We start from the raw sequence: 8596 nt of genomic DNA, 5'->3' as shown, positions 1-8596 counted from the left end.
TAGCCACTATAACACGACTAGGCCCCTTTGTGTAATGTAAATTATCCCATAGCCCTGGCGAACGATCTTGGGCACCAACGCTCAAACCTGCCACCGTGCAACACACATTCATTGCCTAAGAATCTACACTTGTTCTCTTAAGACTACTCCTCATTATCTCAAACACAGGAGTCAGACCACCACCGTCCCATCTCATGCTCTATGCGCCATCATCTACCGCGTGCTATGAGGGGTGAACCAGAGGATTATTTGGAGAAATGTTTACCCACCCCCATCGGGTATCTTCATATATATCTATATACAGATAAAAAATAAAAATAAAAAAGTAATTTTGATGTTGTATATGAATAAAATATTTGATTTCCAATGGAAAAATGTAATTGAAAGTTAAAAAATACAATAAAAAATGTCAAGCACTTTCTAATCAGAATAATATGTGGCAGTTCTAGGGGTAGCGCAATTGGTGGTCGAAGTAATGCAAAATGTATGAAAAGTGAGAGATTTAGGGTTCAAATCCCCCAAATTGTAAAATCAATCTGTTGTGTTCCTCTTGGATAAAAAAAGGTAAACATTAGTAATTAGTAAAATATTTTAACATGCAGGACAATGTTTAACATGAAAGACAATGTAGTTCATAAATAAATATTCTATAGAGCATTCAAAAATACAACTTAAACAATGGAAAATTACACACACACACACACATATGTATACATGCAGGACCATGTAGACAATGTAGTTCATAGATAAATATTCTATCGAGTATTATAAAATACAAGTGAAACAGTGGAAAATTACATGTATATACATGCAAGACAATGTAGTCCATAGATAAATATTCTATAGAACGTTCAAAAATACAACTTAAACAATAGAAAATTACATATATACATGCCGGACAATGTAGCCCATAGCATTCAAAAATACAACTTGAACAATGGAAAATTATATATATATATATATATATATATATATATATATATATATATATATAAGGAGGACAATGTAGACAATGTATTCCATAGATAAATATTCTATAGAACATTCAAAAATACAACTTAAACAATAGAAAATTACATATATACATGCCGGACAATGTAGCCCATAAAAATACAACTTAAATAATGGAAAATTACATATATAAAGATAAGAAATGATTTTTTATTAAATTTTATACAAAAATAAATAAATAAATAAAATAAAATAAAATCTTATAAAAATGTTTATACGAAATCCCTATACTTCAAATAAATTCATATATTGGATTATACTAATATAAAGAGACAAATTATAATTATCAAAATAAATAATTGTAAATAGCATTATCCTTATTCAATAACACTAATCTTTAAATAGCATTGTAACTATGGAGGAAAGGATAATAATTCCTCTCAATATTAGCAAATTAAAGTATCACATAATAAAATCCAGTCATAATGTATGAATTTATAATATAAATTAATTTAATTACAATATAAAATTAAAAGGAGTTATTTTCGAAGAACTATTTTGAGTAAATTAAATTTGTAATAATTTTTTTTAGATTCAATAAAATATTCATAAATAAAAAAATAATAATAATTTAAAATTTGAATTAATTTTTAAATTATTACCAATTAAATTAATTTTTAAATATAAATTTAAAATATTAAAACTTTTAAAAATAAAATTTTGAAACATATAGCGTGAATTTTATATTATTTTTTAATTTTTTTCACAGCTAACTTATTCCTTTTTAATGTTACAAAATCTATAATTAATCTATTTTTTAGGAGTTGTCTTTAGTGTAATTTTTTGGATTTTCTGGTGTAGAATTGGTGGAAAAATTTGAAGTGAAATCTTGATTTGTGTTATTTAAACTAGTTTTTCACTGTGTATATGGGTTCAGCACCTTGGAAAATCCCTAGGGCACTTCAATTGCACAAGATTACCCATGAAATTTGTGATTCCAATAAATTCCTATAAGATTTTAGAGAAATTCAACTAGAAAAACTCACCTTAAAAACTTGTAAAAAATCACAACTAAAAACAACTCCATTTCTTTATATCTAAGAAAAAATTTATATTTCAATGAATTTGTATTTGTATTTTAATCTCTAACGTATGTTCAATTATCAAATGAACATTACCTAGGCGCACACCCCTCGATTTTAATTATTATATTACAAAATTGTAGAAAGTATCTGAATTTTGGGCCATGTGTGTTTGAATTCCTTGCGTCGAGAGAAGTTTAATGTACAGCGTGTGTTTAATGGCCATTAGCGAGGCATCATGTGTTATGTATTGGAAGTTTCTGCTTGAAAGTGTCTTTGTCGATGATGATTATTTTTTAAACAAAGACGATTGATTCATTTTATCTATCAACTTAATAAGGTCCAATTGTAGTTTCAACATAATAACGAGTCGGTCTAGTTGAATGAGTGTCATTTTTATTTTTGTCTTTTCGTCTTTTTAAGGGGATATTTTCTTCTTATTGAGAATTATAATTTTAAATTATTTTATTTTTACAATTTTAATTTTTTAAGTAGTTTTATCAGATTTGAATTTAAGAAACTATTAAATTATATTATAAATTATAGATTTAATTTAGGTTAAGAGTAATTTTGAATAGATTTGTTATTTTGCATTAAGATACAATATAGATGTATAGATGAAGAGGAAGACTATTAAGTTTCATCTCCTAATGTTTTTTCGTCTTCCTTTTTTTTTCTTTTCCTTTTACAATATTTACATGGATTTACCTAATCCCAAAGATTAGGTGTTAATATTCTCCCCCATTCCCCCCTTAATTTGAATGGAAGTTGGTGATTCCAACCGTCATTCTAAATCTTTCAAACTTTTCTTTTCTAGCCGCTTTGGTGAAGATGTCTGCAATCTACTCATTTGTGAAACAATGTCGTAGGTGGATTATTTTGGCCTCAACATGATGTCAAATCAGATGGTATTTTGTATTGATGTGCGTGGTTCGATCATGGAACTTTGGGTTCTTAGCAAACTTTATTGTAGAAGCATTGTTAATCAAAATAGGAGTTGAATGCACTTGTTTCTCCTACAAATCTTCCAAAATTTTCCTAAGGCACACAATTTCCTTCATTGCTTCAGCTACTTTCACATATTCTCCTTTTGTTGTGGAATCTGCTGGCACTGATTGTTTACGTGACCTACAGGAGACAGCTTCTGATCCAAGACTCATAACATAACCTGAAGTAAATACCCTAGTTCCTTTATCCCTATCGAAATCTGAATTGAAGTATCCAATCAAGCCAAAGTCACCCACATGTGTGTACTTGAGTCCAAAGCTTTGAGTTCCCTTCAAGTACTTTAGAACTCCTTTTGCAGAAAACCAATGACCCTCACAAGGCTTTTGCATAAACCTAGAGAGGATTACAGTTCACCAAATGAAATGTTTGGTCTAGTAGTAGTCAGGTAGTTGAGACTTCCTACAAGTTGTCTATACTTTGTTGCATCCTCAAATTCTTTTCATTTAGTGGATGTGAGCTTTAAATTTTGTTCCATTGGAGTAGTCAAACGATCGCACTCAGCCATGCTAAACCTATTCAAGAGATCTCCAAATATAAACTTTAGATGTTGGGTTACTTCAATACTGAGATAGTAGTGCACATAGCCCAAACCTGTCATTTAAAAACATTTCATCGGTTCATTCTGTATGGATGTAATGTAGTTCTCATTTTTCTTTGCCATCAAAAGATCATTTACATACACCCCAACATATACAATTGTTTTGCCAATTTTCTTGACAAACAAAGTTGCGTCATCAAGATCATAATGCTTGAAATTGAGCTTTAGAAGATGCTTAGTCAATTTCTCATGCCAGGCTCATGGTGCTTGCTTGACGTCGTACAAGGATTTGACAAGCTTGCATACTTTGTGCTCCTTGCCCTTCAAAAAAATCCTTCTATTTGCTACATAAAGTTATTCTGTTTTAGGTCTCCATTTAAGAAAGAAGTTTTTACATCCATTTGATGGAATTTCGAACCATTTTGAGCTACTAGGGCAAAGAGTGTCTCAATGGTATCACATTTTACTATGGGGCAAAATTTCTCCTCATAATTGACCCCCTCCTTTTGTGCAAAATTGTTCAGGAGAAGTCTGCCGTTATGTTTTTCAAGTGAGCCATCTACTTTATACTTGTTCTTGAAGACCCACTTGCAGCCCATTGGTTTGGTTCCCAATCGAGGATCAACTCGGTTCCAAGTGAATTTTTTTATCAAAGCATCATATTATATCTGCCTCGCTTCTTTGCATTCACCATGAGAAGCGACTTCTTTGAAGGAATTTTGCTCAAAATTAGTAGACAAATTTAGTTCACAATCATAAGAGATATCCATATCAACTGATCAATTGGGATTGTCTACATCACCTCTATTTTGTTTGGTTGAGCTTCTTGTTCCTGTCTTTCCATCCTCATTAGGACGAACACTTTCAAGTGTCTTTGTTAGCCATTTTGGAGAACATTTTTGAGATGGTACAAGCTACTCAGTTGACTAAGATGGGGTTGAATCAAGATTTATTCTCCCAGTTTTGTCAATCACATCACTCAAAGTGTCAACAATGGTTGGATCTTCATGTGGGGGAGAGAGTTCTTCAGAAGAATATTCCATATATTTATCTCGTATAGGGATCCCCATTAAATATATGGAATCTCATTATCAAACTCTCAAAAAGACTTTGCATGTATGAATCTATCCAAGCAATCAAGCTGCCGCTCAACAATATTTTTAGTCCTAGAATATTCAAGAAAGATCACATATCTAGATATTATAAACTTCTTATTAACCTCATCATAGAGATAGTATGCTTTAGAGGTATTTGAGTACCCCAAGAAGATACATTTGCGACTCCTTGCACTAGGTTTGTTTCTCTATTCCTTGGGTATTAAGGCATAACAAATGGAACCAAAAACCCTTAGATGCCTTACAGAAGGAATGTGGCCATACCACATTTCATAGGGAGTATTTTTTTTAATAGCATGAGATGGACACCTATTCTTTATATACATAGCACATAGAACTGTATCAACCCAAAACATCAGCTTAACATTCTTGAAAAACATCATCGAACGTACTATATTTAAGATTTTCCTATTCATTACATCAGGTACTCCATTCTGTTGAGGATTATAAGGTACGGTTGTTTGATGTTAGATCCCATGTTGGTGAAGATACTTTTCAAATTAATTTGATTTATATTCTTTTTCATTATCAGTACAAATAGATCCAATATGAGATTGTGAATCATTTTCAATCCATGCATTAAAGGTGTTGAATGTTTCAAAAACACTATATTTTCTCTTCAATAAATAAACCCAACACATTCTAATGTAGTCATCAATAAATGTCATCATATATTTATTACCATTTGTAAAAGGAACAGGGATTGGGCCACATAAATCAGAATGAATGAGTTCAAGTTTTCTATGTGCTATGGAATGCAAATCATGAAATTGTTGTTTGTTGTGCTTTCCTAAGATACAAGCATAACATTACTTAAGTTTCCTATGAATAGTTGGAAAACCAGTAACACCATTTTTCTTCAACAAACGAGTAGAGGTTACTTGCAGGTTCAAAAGTCTTTCTTCTTCTATCCCAGTCATGACAAGTGAGTGATCTAATACTTTTATGACCTCAACCTTGCAATAAAACATATGAATGGAGTGTCCTTTCTAGTGAATTTGGACCAAAGACAACAAGTTTCCCCTCAAATCCTCTATTTATAGAACATCATGTAGAAGAAAGTTTGAAAGACCAAGCAGTTTGATCGTGATGGTGTCATGCCCTGATAGCTTGAGTTTTGACTTGTTTGTAGAGTATGCTTCTCCATCTTCATTATGAGTGAATTATTCAAATAAATATCTTCTGAAAGCCATGTGGCAAGTTGCTCCTGAATCAAGCAACCAAACATCTTTCCATGAAGAAAGTGAACCATTGAATAAGTTTTCAGTTACTCGAATGTTGTAATGTGCCACAACATAATGAGTGGATTCAAGTGCTTTATAACTTTTCCTTTGTCAGTTGCTTTAACCTTATCTTCATTTATTTCTTGCTTTATTTTGTCTCCTTGGAAATGTTTTCCTCCCCTGCCTCTAAAATTTTTCTTTCCTCTTCCTCTTCAACCACCTCTTCCTCTAGAAGAATCTTTTGCATGATTCTTCTCTTTTTGTGCAATGCACATAACTTATTAAGAACACTGAGGAGTTTTCTTCTTCCCAAAGCCTTCCCTCTTTCAACAAACTTCTTCTCAAAGGAGTCAAAGGAAATCTCTTTAAGTTTGCCACTTTCTTTCAATGACTCAAGATAATGTGAATAGGTGGGATATAGTGCCTTAACATAAGCTATGGGAGGAATATCTATTTTGACACCAATAGCTTTTATGTCATGCATAACGGATCGTAATTCGGATGCTAATGCAAGATGGTAATCATTTTTCATCTCAAGATTGAACAACTTGATCATCAGTTGAACAAATTCAACTTTAGAGTGTGAGTCATATAATTCCTTCAAATTATTTAAGGTTTCAAAGGCATTTGAAAATGGAAAAATATGATGACTCACCTCTTCATTTACTAATGTTGCAATCAAGACATAGACCTTGTTGTTCTTGTTTTCTCAGATGACAAGCTCCTTATCTGAAGTAGGATTTTCAAGTGCACTATCTTATTCTCCTTCACAAACCCCTTTCCAAAGCTCATTGAAAATGAGCATGTGTTTTATTCTCCTAGACCACCCATAATAGTTCTCTTTACTAGAGAAAACTTCTCCCACAATGGAGATGAGTGAATACATCATCAAAAATACTATCTTCTTTCAATTCAATATCACAACCTTACTTGATGTCTTCTATTAAGTAAAACACTGATTTACTTATATGAATGGGAAAACTTCACATGATGTCTTCTATTAAGTAAAACACTGATTTACTTATATGAATGGGAAAACTTCACAATAATACTTTAATGTGGAATATATAACATGTCACCACTCTTTAATACATTAATGTGCCACTATTCCTTAATATGTTACCACTCTTTAATATGATATAAAACCACTCGTTAATATAATATGTGCCATATCTATTTAATTCAATGCACTTCATATATTATATGCCCATTATATATCGATCACATATGGCTCAACATATAAAATATTTCAAACGATTTGGAATGAAGTCTTTTCTCAATGCATGCACCATGGATACCATACATGTCTCTGAGCCAGCCCATTCATATTTAAAAATCCAACGCACTAAATAAAAAGCATTCAACGCATACACGGTCTCAGTCTTACACCATGGTCTTCAAATCACTCTTTTGAGTGTTCAACATATAGCACAACCAATATAATAAACAACGATCATGCTAGCAGCATACAACACAATGCATATAATAAAGAATCCACGGTATTCAAAGAACTTCAATGCAAAGCCAATATACCATCTTCCCTTCCATTAACACAACATTCACCATAAACAATTTTCAGAAAGGTATCAACCGGACAACAGAGATACTTCATGGTATTCACAGCATGGAACTTATCTTAGAGACTTTAGTAATTACACGTGGATTTCAAAACGAGGCACACTGTCTTCACACAAAATGTAACAAACCATCTATCAATGCACAGATAAACCTATGCAACATATCACAGTCTTCACGGTCTCACGGTAAACTTCAAAATATTGTATGTAGAGAAATGACCAACACATTCAGAGTCTAGAAAGGAGAGATTTTGCAGAGATTCCTCACACAGGAAGTTAATTCAAGGATACACCAATGTTTAAAATAGAGGTAGAGTTTGTAATTGATCGAGGGACGAAGGATAATGACACAGAATGGATAGAGATTTGACAAAGAATAACGAGAGAGTTCTCCCGGAAGTTACAGCCTAAAAATCTAATTTGGAATCTGACTTTGATATCATGTCCGAATGCCTATCGGTCTTTCAATTCCCTTTATTTTTCTATTTACAATATTTACATGGATTTATCTAATCTCAATTATTAGTGTCAACTAAATCACCTAGGGACACACGACACACGCGAGTGTCGACACATGGGATGTGGAGCATTGAGAACATGACACGAGATATATATATGATTTCATATTTCACAAATTTTCACTCATGATATAAATTCAGACATAGATTTAGGTTCTACATTTGTAAATTTGTAAGTGGTAACATTATGCATACATATTACAAATACAATTGTGATAGATTCATCAATGATTCAATAGGAAAAAGACAAGAAACTGTAGTTTTTTTAATGAAGTCATCTCTTATGACATACCTCCACAAGGGATATTGACAAGAAAATGTAGTTTTCTAATTAAGTCATCTCCTATGACATACCTCCACAAAAGATATTTATTTTATTGAGCCTGCTGTTTTTTTAATTTATTCTTCCCTCAAAATTTGAAGTTATTGTTACAGTCCCACTTCCAACAGAGGGAACACTTGCAAATCCTGATTAATTGGAACAGGAGGGGCATCACCAATGGGGACATTCTTCCATTTTTTTGCCCCTTCCTTGTTGTTCTTGATTGATGCATGAATTTTGTTAAAAAATAAACAAAAAATGC

This window comes from Pinus tabuliformis, chromosome 3_1, assembly GCF_031772625.1.
Source record: "Pinus tabuliformis cultivar Carrire ecotype Pingquan chromosome 3_1, CPIR1, whole genome shotgun sequence".
Taxonomy (NCBI): domain Eukaryota; kingdom Viridiplantae; phylum Streptophyta; class Pinopsida; order Pinales; family Pinaceae; genus Pinus; species Pinus tabuliformis.
Note: the sequence above shows the minus strand (reverse complement) of the source record.